Source organism: Mytilus californianus, unplaced genomic scaffold, assembly GCF_021869535.1.
Source record: "Mytilus californianus isolate M0D057914Y unplaced genomic scaffold, xbMytCali1.0.p SCAF_61, whole genome shotgun sequence".
In the NCBI taxonomy this organism is placed as follows: Eukaryota; Metazoa; Mollusca; class Bivalvia; order Mytilida; family Mytilidae; genus Mytilus; species Mytilus californianus.
In genome coordinates this window covers 1-13486 of record NW_026262714.1, presented here as the reverse complement: position 1 = coordinate 13486, position 13486 = coordinate 1, and the positions used below count along the sequence as shown (strand labels likewise).

At 32.8% G+C, this 13486-nt stretch overlaps 2 long non-coding RNA genes across 2 annotated transcripts; both read right to left on the bottom strand.

The window, feature by feature from the left end:
* Window positions 1-917: 917 nt before the first annotated feature.
* LOC127707264 (uncharacterized) lies at window positions 918-4949 on the bottom strand. The gene is made up of 2 exons (XR_007984739.1): window positions 4835-4949; window positions 918-3175 (listed from the first exon to the last, which is right to left on the bottom strand). It is a non-coding gene; the product is annotated as an uncharacterized LOC127707264 (long non-coding RNA).
* A 3291-nt stretch (window positions 4950-8240) lies between these two features.
* Window positions 8241-12403, bottom strand: LOC127707265 (uncharacterized). The gene is made up of 3 exons (XR_007984740.1): window positions 12316-12403; window positions 9420-9507; window positions 8241-8425 (listed from the first exon to the last, which is right to left on the bottom strand). It is a non-coding gene; the product is annotated as an uncharacterized LOC127707265 (long non-coding RNA).
* Window positions 12404-13486: the final 1083 nt, after the last annotated feature.

The following is a 13486-nucleotide window of genomic DNA, read 5'->3' as shown; positions in this document are numbered from 1 at the left end:
ATGTATGCTAGCAGTCTGTTGCAGTACGCAACCAGCTTTCATTATTCTGTATGTTTTTAAACAGGTTCTGACCAGTTTGTTGAATTTTAAAACAACCACACGTTGAATAAATTTGTCTTGCATAATTTCCCGCCATATCCATTCGGAACATTGACTCGTCATTTTCCATTAAATCATTAGAGAAAACATTCTACCACTTTACCCGTTGATTACAATATCTATCCACTCTCAAAAGTTTTATATAAGAATAAAAAGATGTGTTGTGATTGCCAAATTAAATGACACAACACCCCACCAGGGATTAAATGACATAGAAGTTTAAAACACATTTGGCTATAGTTCATCGTACGGCTGTCATGCAACAACGAGCATTTTAATATGCATGGTTAAACCTCGTATTTTAAAGTTAGATAATTTAACTAATGTAAATAAATATCTTAACCAACGGAGTTGTGTTGTAGAATCTATATTTATCATCTATTTAGTAGCCACAGTGACACAAAATTGTACTAAGGTTGAAATCCCCTCTGGTGGCAAAGTTTAACCTACCAGATCTTGACTGTTACATTTAAAGCCTTGTTTGTTTTGATGTTCTGTATGTTATATAATAAGATGTGGTATGATCGCCTATGAGACAACTGTCCAACAAACACCACATGACAAGGATGTAAACAACTGGATGGTGTCGAGCGTTCGAAGGCTCTGGCCAAATTTATACAAGAAACATGTTTCTAAAGCATTCACAATTTGAAGTCTGCATGCATGCACATTTAGCATTAAATAAAACTGAAACAACGGCTGTGTTTTTTTTTTTTTTTTTTTTTATTAAATTTCCTTTTTTCTTTTTTCCGTTTGAGAATTAATTGAATTCTATGCAGTAATGAATATTAAAGCTAAAGGCAGAAATTACGAACACGCAAAAACAGGTCCATTTATTAAGAACACATTCATGCAATAACCATTAAACAATTTATTTATCATAGTAATACAAATTATCTTGAATGAGTTTGTTCATATATTAACACTCTAGGCTCCCTCACAAACTGATATTAAGGAATTTGTAAACAATATTATCGAATAGAAAGATTAAGCACACGAAATCCGCAATGAATCGGGAATGTACTCGGGCTCTGAAGTTAAAACAGTTCCTGCTCCACTAGTGTGAACCGTCGTGCTGCTAATTTCAAGTAAAAATAAAGCGATCTCGCATTGTAAAATATCAATCAATTAGTAAAGTGGCATGGTGGTGCTAAACGTTATTTCTTCCTATATTGTATCCGTATACCTATATAAAAATAAGGAGATGTGGTATGATTGCCAATGAGACAAAAATCCACCAAAGTTCAAATGAAGTGGATGTAAGCAATTATAGGCAGCCGTACGGCCTTCAACAATGAGAAAAACCCATACCGTATGACAGGCTATAAAAGGCCCCGACATGAAAAAAAAATTAACAATTCAATTGACAAAACTAACGGCCTAGTTAATAAAAAAACAATTTGACAGACATGAACCAACGACAACCACTGAACTACAGGCTCCTGACTTGGGACAGGCACATAAAGAATGTGGTGGGGTTAAACATGTTTGTGAGCGCTCAACCCTCCAATAACCTGGGACAGTGGTGTAACAGTACAACATAAGAACAAACTATAAAAATCAGTTGAAAAATGCTTAACTCATCAGATGTATACAAATAGAAATACATCTAACAAAAACACAGAGTTGACGTGGACGGGTACTTATACATCCCCACAACATATTATTATTTGAATGCATTTATTTGAATGTATTATATATAATGGATATTAGCAGATGGTTGGTATAATGGCAATAGATGCTGTAAAATCATATCCCATCATTAAATTTGTGTACGACATAAAATAATTCCTCATTGTCAGTATTTTCAAAAAGACACTACTGCATGTACATGTATATGAAATCAAATCCAATCAAATGTCTTTATTACTAATTAAAGGGCCCATCAAGAGTATTATTAATCAATACACTGAATCACAAAGTTAAGGTAAGGCAATATCCACACAAACAACACATGCAATCTAACATACATACTGATTATTAATACTAGTAATTAGTAAATGAGTAAATACAAAATATAGAACCATGATTAAAATCTTATATGCATGAAGGGAGAGAGCCAGTAAAAAGAGGGCTAACTCTATTTGTTCACCTTAACTTGTGCCTTTTCCCCCTCCGTCTTACTGAACTTTTTTTTATTTAGATACAGACTAAAAACTGTATTGAAATCCAAATCTTTATTTGTCATGATTCAGATAAAAAGATATATATTTACATCCCAGCTCCTTTGTTCTACCAGGGGTTAGCTGAGCCGGACCACCCCTACCAGATCACCCTAGCAGCCTAGCCGAGTTTCTTTGTTCTGCGTGCTTTCCTTTGTTCTGTGACATTTTGGCGGAAATGTCAAATCCACAATAAAACTCAAGACCTTTAGAATATAGACACATGATTCACACCCCTACATCAGGACGACTGGATATAAACTCTCTGTTAATTTAACATATTTAAACATTGTGTCCGGGGCTCATAAATGGTATATACTATATAGTAATATATAAAGTATAGTATAATGATTGTGTGGCGTTCTAAACTAGATGTTATGAAGCGTAAATGGTTTTTTATATAATCTAGAACAGCTGGGATGTAAAATAGTTATCCCATTCGGAATTTGTGTGTCAGTGTAAGATAATCCTCCGGCCGCCGGCCATCGGGATGATCTTACAATGACATACTGCGTCCTCATGGGATAACTATTACAGAGAGCACTCTAAAACAAAATGCAGTTCAAGCTATGTGAACAGTGTTGATAGAGCATTCCACATCTGGGCAGAAGCTCAAGTTTTCCTGAGATTGTATTTAGTTTTCGTTCATATCTCCCAGTTTCTATTCTCAAGCTGTGGTTACTCAGCCTAAATTTTGTTAAAGTGTGTATATATATTGCTTGCTGAGTGTTAGTTCTTAAGAAATTGAAGATCATTAGGTTAGAATTGTCAATGTGTTTTAGATCTACTAAGGTATTTACTAATCCAGACTCAGTGATCAGGCAGGATAAATTCGTCATACTTGTCACAAAAATGTTTACAGAATTATGTTTTGCTTCTTGATATCACAGGGGTTTATCCATTCGTGACGCTTTCTGAAAATAAATGAAGTAAATAGATAAATTTCACCCTTTAATTATCTTAAAGCTTTGAATTTGGTTATTAAGTTTATTAAGTATCATTTTAATATTTATTAAGCTTGAAGTATTTAAAAGTAATGTTAACTTAGAAAAGGCATGGAGATAAGTGTCGTTTTTTTAAGTAATTTTGTGTTTAGCTTAACATCCCTTTTTTTGGAAATTTTTTCAAGCGTTTGTATCTTAATTTTTTGCACGTAGCCTTTTATATCAAAATTTACCAGCCGATTACAAAAAATATGTATCATATTATATCAAATCCATATACAAGTTTTGTGTTTTATTTGGAGCCCATATCATGCACAAAACGACAATATCATGCAATAGCAAATGCAAAAATGAACATATTGAATAAAAACAATAAGGAGATTTGGTATCAGTGGAATATATTTAGGTCCTTCAACTTGTTTATAGACACCAAACTAATTGCGGTGAACAGAAATTCGGACGATACATTTTGAATTCAATTTGCATCAAACTTCTATCATATACCGTTTAATGCCGATTTGAGTCTTATTTACAAATAAATATTTGTTTTAATCATAACAGAATAGTGTATAGTATACCGTTATTGCGGGGGAAATATGACTATTTTCAATAACTGTGCAGTGTGTTTTAGAAGAATATTATCAAAATAATAATCCTAACATTTTGTTTAAATGATGGAACATAAATAAATGTAAAAAAAATAGCAGACTAGCAAAAGGGTACGATTTGCACCTATATTTGCCTAAAATCGTAGAATTGGCAACAACAATAAATCATCTCATCACATAAGTTCTATAAGAAAACAAACTTGATGGTGTTCTTCTTCTTCTTGGGTTGGGTTTGGGGGGGGGGGGGGGGTCTCACTTCTTGAGTAGTATACTTTACTACTTTAAATATTTCGATAATTCTTTCAATGATCCCAGTGGTGCAGTGGTAGGCGGAACCAACGTACAGCAAAATGATCGCGTGTTCGAATCTAATAGTCGGAGGAGAAAACACAAACATATCAAATGAAACTTAACTGAACTTCAATTTTAAAAAGAAAAACAAATACAATCATGCAACAGTCAGATACAGAAATATGTATATTTGTTTTAATATAACATGTAACATGAATTGTATACTCTGCCTACTCTAAATAAAGCTTATTTATTACTATATTTTTAAAAATTGCCACTGACAAAAGAGGAACAGTCGCGATCAGTGCCTTACTTTTAACTTAATGGATATAATTTTACCTAACCTTTTTTTTTTAGATAAGGAATTATTTTTACAGCTTGTGGAACACAAACAAAAATACATCGAAGTAAAAACTGGAAAATAGTTTGTTTCAAACTACAAGTTAGTCGTGTCGTACCCTTTGAAAACCAATTTCCAAGATATAAACATTATTGGGAAATGAAATTCATATTTAGATAGCGAAAGAATAATATATCATAGCTTCAAAACGAGTTTATATGAACGTCAAAATTATTTTATGAATGTTTGATGGACCGTTTTCTGTTTGATAGTCAGTATGTTTATATCCATATCCGACATAGTATCGTGATCAAATATTTCTTTACTAGTCTTCTACCTTTTTTTTAATACAAATTTTGATAACTTTTATCATATAGTATATGTACATACCTTTACACCTAACATGCATTTCAAACAACAAGTTTTATTTTCTGTAATAACATATCCTTGACGTGAGTATAAATTCAGTGCTCGATTTGTTGATACAACCCATAGATACATAGCCTGAAATTGATAAAAAAAAAATGAAAGTATTAGCATCGGACACCGCGATAGAATCGAAATTTTTTTTTCGCGCAAAGCGAGAACATTCTTTTTTTAAAGTATTTTGACGCTATCAATCAAATATTTTTTTTTCAAAATTTAACACTATGAGGCATGGGGAAAATCTGGATTCAGGATATTTTATTTTTGTCATCGGCTTGACCACAATATTTGTTTTCATCAAATTTGGGATCAGAATATTTTTTAAGGAAAAAACCAAACACCCCCCCCCCCCCCTTTCCCCCGTGAAGTTTAAAACGGTCGTTCCCTTACGTTACACCATCACACCAAGGCCCTCGTCAGTCTCTCATATGTATATAAATTCACAATAGCACTCAACTGCATGATGTGTGTACGTTTGTGCTTCTAACAATATCATTGTTTTATTCGAAACCGATGACCAGATTATGAATGCCTGAAGTTCTTTGTCATAATTCAGAACAAACATGTCTCGAGTTGGATCGATGTGCCATGTAGCTTGACCGAGGAATATCAAATTGTGTTAATTAGAAAGGTATTTGTATTTTTTGTTATAACAGTTTGTCCAGATGTCGTCTTTTTCTTTTGTTACTGGTACTAAATTAAACTGAACTTTTTTCTAGTTATTTTCATTTTGAATACTGCTCAGTCAAAAAATAAACAGGCTATAATGTATTAAAAGCTAGCATAGCACCAATCATCATAGTTTTATGTCTAGAACTAGATTTTTTTGCTCCCCTGATTTCAACAGGCCAAGCGAGCTATTATCTTCACTTGGTGTACGTCGTTCGTCGTCATCTTCCGTCGTTCGTTAACTTTTACAAAAAATATTCTTTTCTGAAAGTACTGAGCCAATTGAAACCAAATTGGCCACAATCAGTATTGCGGTACATGTATCTCGTTTAAATTATGTGTCTGATGATCCCACCTGCCAACCAACATGGTCAACATGGCTAAAAATAGAACATAATGTGTTAAAATTTCTCTGTTATCTTAAAAAAAATCTGATAAGGCAAACACGTTTAAAATTAATGTTTATCTACAAATTGTTTATTTACATCCTTATACTTTTATAGGAGTGATTTCTCCCAAATGAAAATATTTTCCATTTTCTTTTTACGCTTTTGCCTATTATATTATATAATACTGTGACAAAAATGCAGTTTAAGCATAAGACAATATTTGTAATTCAATGTTTAATTGTAATCCATCATAAAATACACGTTTGAACAATACATATAGTGTGTCTTTCTATGTTGTGATGTTACACTATTGTTTCAGATAAGTGTGAAGGTTTGGTACCATTAAAACGTTTAAACCCGCTGCAGTTGTTTGCACCTGTCCTATGTCAGGAATCTGAGGTTCAGTAGTTGTCGTTTGTTGATGTGGTTCATAAGTGTTTATGGTTTCTCGTTTTTTATATAGATTAGACCGTTGGTTTTCCCGTTTGAATGGTTTTACACTAGTAATTTTTGGGGCCCTTTATAACTTGCTGTGCGGTGTGAGCCAAGCCTCCGTGTTGAAGACCGTACTTTGACCTATAATGGTTTACTTTTATAAATTGTGACTTGGATGGAGAGTTGTCTCATTGGCACTCACACCACATCTTCTTATATCTATTAACGAAAACTTCTTTGAAAATCATCCCTTTATCATTGGTTGCTATGAGACTCGTTGTTGCTAAGGTGCTCTCTTCGAGGTCCGCGCTATAGGTATATAAGAACACTGACACATTGTGCGAGTTCGTTTATTTGTAATTTGGCTGTTGATATTTAAGCATCGGAAAGTAAATACCAACAAACAAAGTAGTAAGAATTGGGAAGTTAGTAAACCAGGAAGTTCAAATTGAAAGCTTGTAGTTTGAAGCAAGCAGTTTAGAAGTCTTTAAAGATAGTTGCAAGTTACCGGGTTGTTCCGAAACTGTAATTATCCACGGGAATGGTCGCAGTCCTTCGAAAAAAGTAAAATCACAAAAATACCGAACTCCGAGGAAAAAACAGTCTCCGGGACAAGTTTGCACTTCCGCTGAGTGCAAAAGTTGTCACCTTAATTTTTGGAGTTAAGTCAAAATGAAGTTGATAACTTGGTTGGTATTGGTTCCCTGATATTTGTCCTAAAAAATTTTGGCTCTAGCACCACTGTTGAAAAAGTTATGCCCCTTTTTTCAACAATTTCCTCAGAGGAAAAGTAGTTTTCCTCAAGGGAAATCAAATTTCCCTAAAGGAAAAAGATTTTTCCTTAAGGGAAATTGTATTTTCCTCAAGGGAAAAAGATTTCCCTTAGGGAATTTGCTGCATTAATATTTCCTTTGAGGAAATTTGCGGCTTTAAATTTTCCTTTGAGGAAATTCTATTTCCTCTGAGGAAATTTGAGGCTTCAAATTTTCCTCTGAGGAAATTTGCAGCTTCAAATTTTCCTTGGAGGAAATACTTTTTCCTGTGAGGAAATTTTGTCAACTGCAATTTCCTTTGAGGAAATATTTAACAAACACTTTTCCTTGAGGGAAAATTCAAAACCACAAATTTCCTCTAAGCAAAACATTGTTCTCCAAATTTCCTCTAAGGAAATTTCTGTACATCAATTTTCCCTGTAGGAAATGCTTTCCCCTATTTTTACTCATTGTAAATTTCTTCACTATACAAACAGTATGAACATAATGTTTACAAGACTTAATAAATGATACCAATGATATTTAAACTTTAATAAATTTTTGACTCAAAATTATCATGACCAACAAAAACAATATAGTGAGTCTGACTGTTTAGGTCAAGGTATTGTACATACTTTATATGACTTTAACTTTGATTTTTAAAATATTTTTTGTAGCAAAGTATTCTGTTTTCTTTGTTTTTGTTTCAATTGTATACATTAATAAGCAACCAATTTGAATGTCATACCATTTGTGGAGTTCTTAAGAATGCGTTCATATTTGCAAATTAAATAATAAAATAAACACTTTTCTTGTAAATTTTAATTTTCCTCTGTTTCAGCTGCTGTGTACAGTTATTCAATTCACTACGTAAAAGTTCAAAACATAAATTATTCCATTCACTAAACAATTTCCTTCAATTCTTAGAGAAAACATTTTTGCAATTTGTTCTTCGAAGATCTTCTTCAGTATATTTGATATGAGGGAGCGATGTAAATGAGTGGATAAAGCTGGTGTTCCTTTCAACAACAAAATACTATTTTTTTCTTCATTTCTCCCTTCTTTCGACGAATATATATAATATGTTGTTGCATTTATACAATTGTGTTTTTCTGCATTTAAGATAGAACTCCATTTTGTTTATAGCCATTATCATGTGATTATGATGAAATTTTCTATTTCTTTTTTGCAGGAAAGCACACATTCCATTTCACATTAATCCAATTAGCGCACCATGTAGATAGATATCAACTTTCAGTTTCCTCTTCAGTATTGACCTATTGATCATGAAAACCAAGATGTCTGATCACCTATAAATACACAAAATAAACAAATAAAATGTTATAAATGGAGAGAGAAACAGCAATAAAAAAGCTTATTTTGTCATGTTTATGAACATTTTAAGAATATTTCCTTTCTTACTTGCATGACTTGTGAGTTCTCTTAATTCCGTGCTTTTTGTCTATGGGTTTTTATATTACCCCGGTAGTTGATTTTGTGCATTTTATCAATCTTTCGAGTTGAGGCAATTGCAACGGTTATTTTACAGTTTGTTCTTTATATGTTGAGCTGTTAAACCACTGTCCAAGGTTAAGGTAGGGTTGAGTGCTCACAAACCTGATTTTTTTATTACATGTATTAGTTTTTATTGATTTTTAACTAGCTGTCAGTAGCTGTGAGTACTAACAGATCTTTGTGTCTTTTCGATTAAGGGAAAGGTATAAATTTCCTGCTTAGTCCGGACTGTTTATTTTTTTGCAGGAAATCTACCGGTATGTCATTTGTTGTCTGGTGAAGAGTTGTCTTATTGGCAATCATGCCACATCTTCTTATTTTTATATAACCTTGCCATATTCTGATTGTGCCTGTCCCAAGTTCGGAGCCTGTAGTTTATTCTGACACTAAAATTTAGTGGTTGTTGTTGTTTCATATCTGTCATATTTATATTTTTTTAATTTGTTTTGTTATAAACTAGACAATTAGTTCTACAGTTGGGATTATTTCAATTTTTCGTCTGAGGGCCTTTTATAGCTGACTACTTTGACAATAGGGTATGGACTTTCTCATTATTGAAAGCCGTCACTGGCCTATAATTGCTTTCTTAGAGCCATGATCAATAGTTTTCATATTTAATATAAAACATCTTTTTATTTTTATAATAATCATGATAATCATCTTTCAAGGGCAATAACTTTTATTAAAGTGGCCTTATGAGTCTTATCGAGCATCACTGATGAGTGTTTTGTAGACGCGTCTGGCGTAAATACAAAATTTAATCCTGGTATCTATGATGAGTTTACTTACCATTTAGGTTTTGTTGACTTCTGCAAATTTTAAATTGCCTATCATTTCTGCTGTTTATAATTTCTCTGTATCTTCTATAGTTCTTGTCCTACACATAAAAAGAGTAAAAATTATTATTTAATGACATCTTGCATCAATAATTATTTTGCTGTTTAATGTATATATCAATACGTGTTTAATAAAAAGCTGTACCATGAGTGCTTGATAAGCTTGTTGCCCTTTTAGCTTGGGTTTATGCTTTAAATGAATTTTAATGATCAACTACATTATAGAAAAACTGTGAGCACTGCGCAACTAAGACCCCACCCCCTACAAAAAACAAAACTACGGGCTCTAAAGAGCCTGCGTCGCTCACCTGACTCTATTTGGGTTTTTGAAATCATATAAAAAAGATAAAATCATAACAGATACTTTAATAATGATTGAGGCCATATTTGGTTTAATTTTGTCCTAATCCGCTGGCGGCCGTCTTGGATGATGGATCAGCTACAGCGTAACAACACTTGGTCAACACCTCATAAGGAACATTCATGCTATGTTTGGTTTCATTCCATTCAGTGGTTCTCTAAAAGAAGACATTTGTATGTATTTCCTATAGGGTCCTATCTTAAACTAAGTCCCCCGCTGCCGGCCATCTTGGATGATAGATCGGCAACAAAGTAACAACTCTTGGTCAGCACCTCATAAGGAATTCAGTGGTTCTCTAGCATTTTTCTAGAAGAAGTTCAAAATGTAAAAAGTTAACAACGGCAACGGACAACGACGGACGCCAAGTGATGAGAAAAGCTCACTTGGCCTTTCGAGCCAGATAAGCTAAAAAAGGACATGCACACAGAGTGGTATTCATTGAAACAAAACATGAAAATAATTTGGCTCCATCTAGGGATATTGCAAGTGTATATACATTTTGTAAGTTTAAGGCCGTGATTTTTGAACAAATACAATTCTAAAACCTTCCAAAGTGTGAAAATGGACAATTTTAAACAATTTTCCAACAACTAAAATTCCATAACTCTGCATCTTATATAAAAATAAATAGGGGATGATACTCCGGCTTGCATATATCATATAAAGTTAAAAAGGAAGATAACTGAAGAACGGTAAAATTTATACTACTAAAATTATAACTTGATCTGATTTTGTGGTAAAAAGTATTGCGTTAAAGTTTAATAAAATTTGGTTGAGGCAAACTTAATTTAGAGGACGGAAACATAAAATTCATCATTTTTTTCATCTGTAAAGGACATAACTCTAGAACAGACTGAATCAGTAAAAGTGACACCATCAAAATTCAAACTGTTTTTTTTTGTGGTAATAAGCATTGTGTGCAAGTTTCATAACATTTGGTTGAGGCAAACTAAAGTTAAAGATAGAGAGCCGGGAAACCAAAAATTCAGCAATTTTTCCATTTGTAAAGGGGCATAACTCTAGAATGGTAACACTGACACCACCAAAATTCACACTTGATCTGAGTATTGTGGTAATAAGCTTTTGTAAAAGTTTTATAACATTTGGTTGAGGCAAACTAAATTAGAGAACAAAAACCAATGACTTTGGGACAGACGGACAGACGGTCAAGGGTTGACACACTATCACATGACTATGGGTCATAAAAATGTAAAGGGAGTTTTTTTTTCGATTCATCATCAAAATGTACTATTTATAAACATCTTGTGGATAATTTTCAATTGCAGTTTTATTTGACAAAAAACTTAAGTCCACAATGTATTAGATTTTTAACTAAGTATAGACTGTGTTCACACAAATTAAATATTGAATATGGTAGATTCATAAAAAGAGCAAGAAATGAAAGATTATGTATTTTATGTAACCATGGTGATATCGAAGATGAGTTTCATTTTATTTTAAAATGTCCAAAATATGACAATATAAGAAAATTGTATATTAAAAGGTATTATTATACAAATGCATCTGTTTTTAAATTAGTTCAGTTATTGTCAACAAACAATGTATCGGAATTGTCTAATTTAGGAAAATATTTGAAAAACGCCACAGATATAAAATTTTCATGACAATCCTCTGAATGATTTATACTATGTAGTCTTGCCTCCGATTGTATTTAGAATGTTCTGTTATGATATACATGTATATATTTATGATATACCTATAAGCTGTATTGCTTCTGGTTTGAAATAAACTATGTCAATATATAAAATCAATTCACCAAAGTTTCATAAAAATTGGTGAAAGCATTCTTGAGACTATCCAAAGTCTCAATATACAATAAAAACTTAAATCAGAATTTTTTTTTTAAATTGAAAGGGAAATTATCATGATTATGTTAAATGGCAACATTAATAAATGCATGCAACAATTTCTGAAATTTACAGTATATAGGCTTTTAACCCCACCATATGTTTGCACCTGTCCCAAGTCAGGAGCCTATATGTGGCATTTGTCAGTTTTGTATGATTTTTAATTTTAGTTTCTTTTATATATTTCGGAGTTTAGTATGACGTCCATTATCACTGAACTAGTATACATTTTTGTTTAGGAGCCAGCTGAAGCACGCCTCAGGCTGTGGGATTTTCTCGCTGCATAGAAGTCACATTGGTGACCGACTGTTATCTGCTCTTTGGGCAGGTTGTTGTCTCTCTGACACATTCCCTATTTCTATTTTCAATTCTATTTTAAATTCAATTATAAATGTTAGGCTTCTTGTTGATTTGTTTTACATTTGTCATTTCGAGGCCTTTTATTATATTTACAGCTTTCTACATGCATAGGTGCTTGAGGACAGGATCCTGTCTTGCACGACGTCATAATTATTTGGACTAGGTTTTCCCCACCATCGACATCGTCCTGTGGACGAAACGAGTTTGGCGCATTAACAAAAAGATCATGTCTGTAGTGACAAGTTAGTGTGTGTGCCTACCAATATTTGAATTTTATGAGCCTTCTTTTTGAATATTTTTTCATTTTTTGGTACAATACTGACGTCGAGTGCTGTTGTTGTTGTGCTGGCTGTTTATTTTTTACAAAAGCGATCAAGTAATGCAGGGGAAGGAAACTTACTTAAAAGACCAAAATGAGTCGCAACTAATGGTACATAAATATTTTACTATGCAGTCAGTATCCTGATATACATGTATATACTCTTAAGACTCATTTCACAGAAAAATCGTACAAGTGAAAATACTCGTTAGCCATGAACATTTTAGATCACTTAAAATTAAGATTTTATAACTTAAATTACGAAAGATGATAATTTGTCAAATAAGCCCTTGTAACTAGGTGCTGCATTTTTTAGCACGCGTCAAAAAACAGTTAAAAGTGCCGGGATCTGACAGAGCTTTCAAGAGCTATTTCTGTTACTGTGAGTTTATTTTATATTTATCACAAAAAGCTAATGCTAATTTCTTTTCTTTTAATATGGTCTATATGAAGCCCCCACCCCTCCTCCATCTTATCTGATTAATTTACGATCACTCTGAGTAAAGAAAGTAAGTCACAATTGCTTATATAAGGTATTTTAAATTCTGATTGATAGTTGTCTCATCACCAATCATACTACATCTCCTTATTTTTTTTTACAATAAAGCTATATTTAGATGCGGTATAGTGAGTGATGAATGTGTAAACATGCAGCATGCTTGTAAATAATTGTTAAAATACAGCACAAAAGATGCATAATATATCAAACTCGAGTCAACGCCATGTCAACAACTAAAAAAACCCAAAAAAAACCGACCAAATGACAAATAGTCTATAAAAACAACTATAGCATACCAAAATATATAATTTGTAAAGACTTGCATGCAACTAGGCCTATACAGTAGCTCTATGTTCTTATAGATCTCATAACATTACGATTAAAAGTCAGATTATGTGTGTGTAAGTTTATTAGAAAATTCAACGAGACACGTCCTAATCAGGTAAAATCCAAAATAACAATTTACAAATTCAGATCTACTGCCTGTTGTATATTGCTTACATGATTGTATATTGCCAAACGAATAGATATGTCTGGTACGGGATGGCGGCTTCGAAGCGGAGACAAAATGACCCAGATAAATGAAAGTGTAGAATTTTTGTTGTGGAGAATT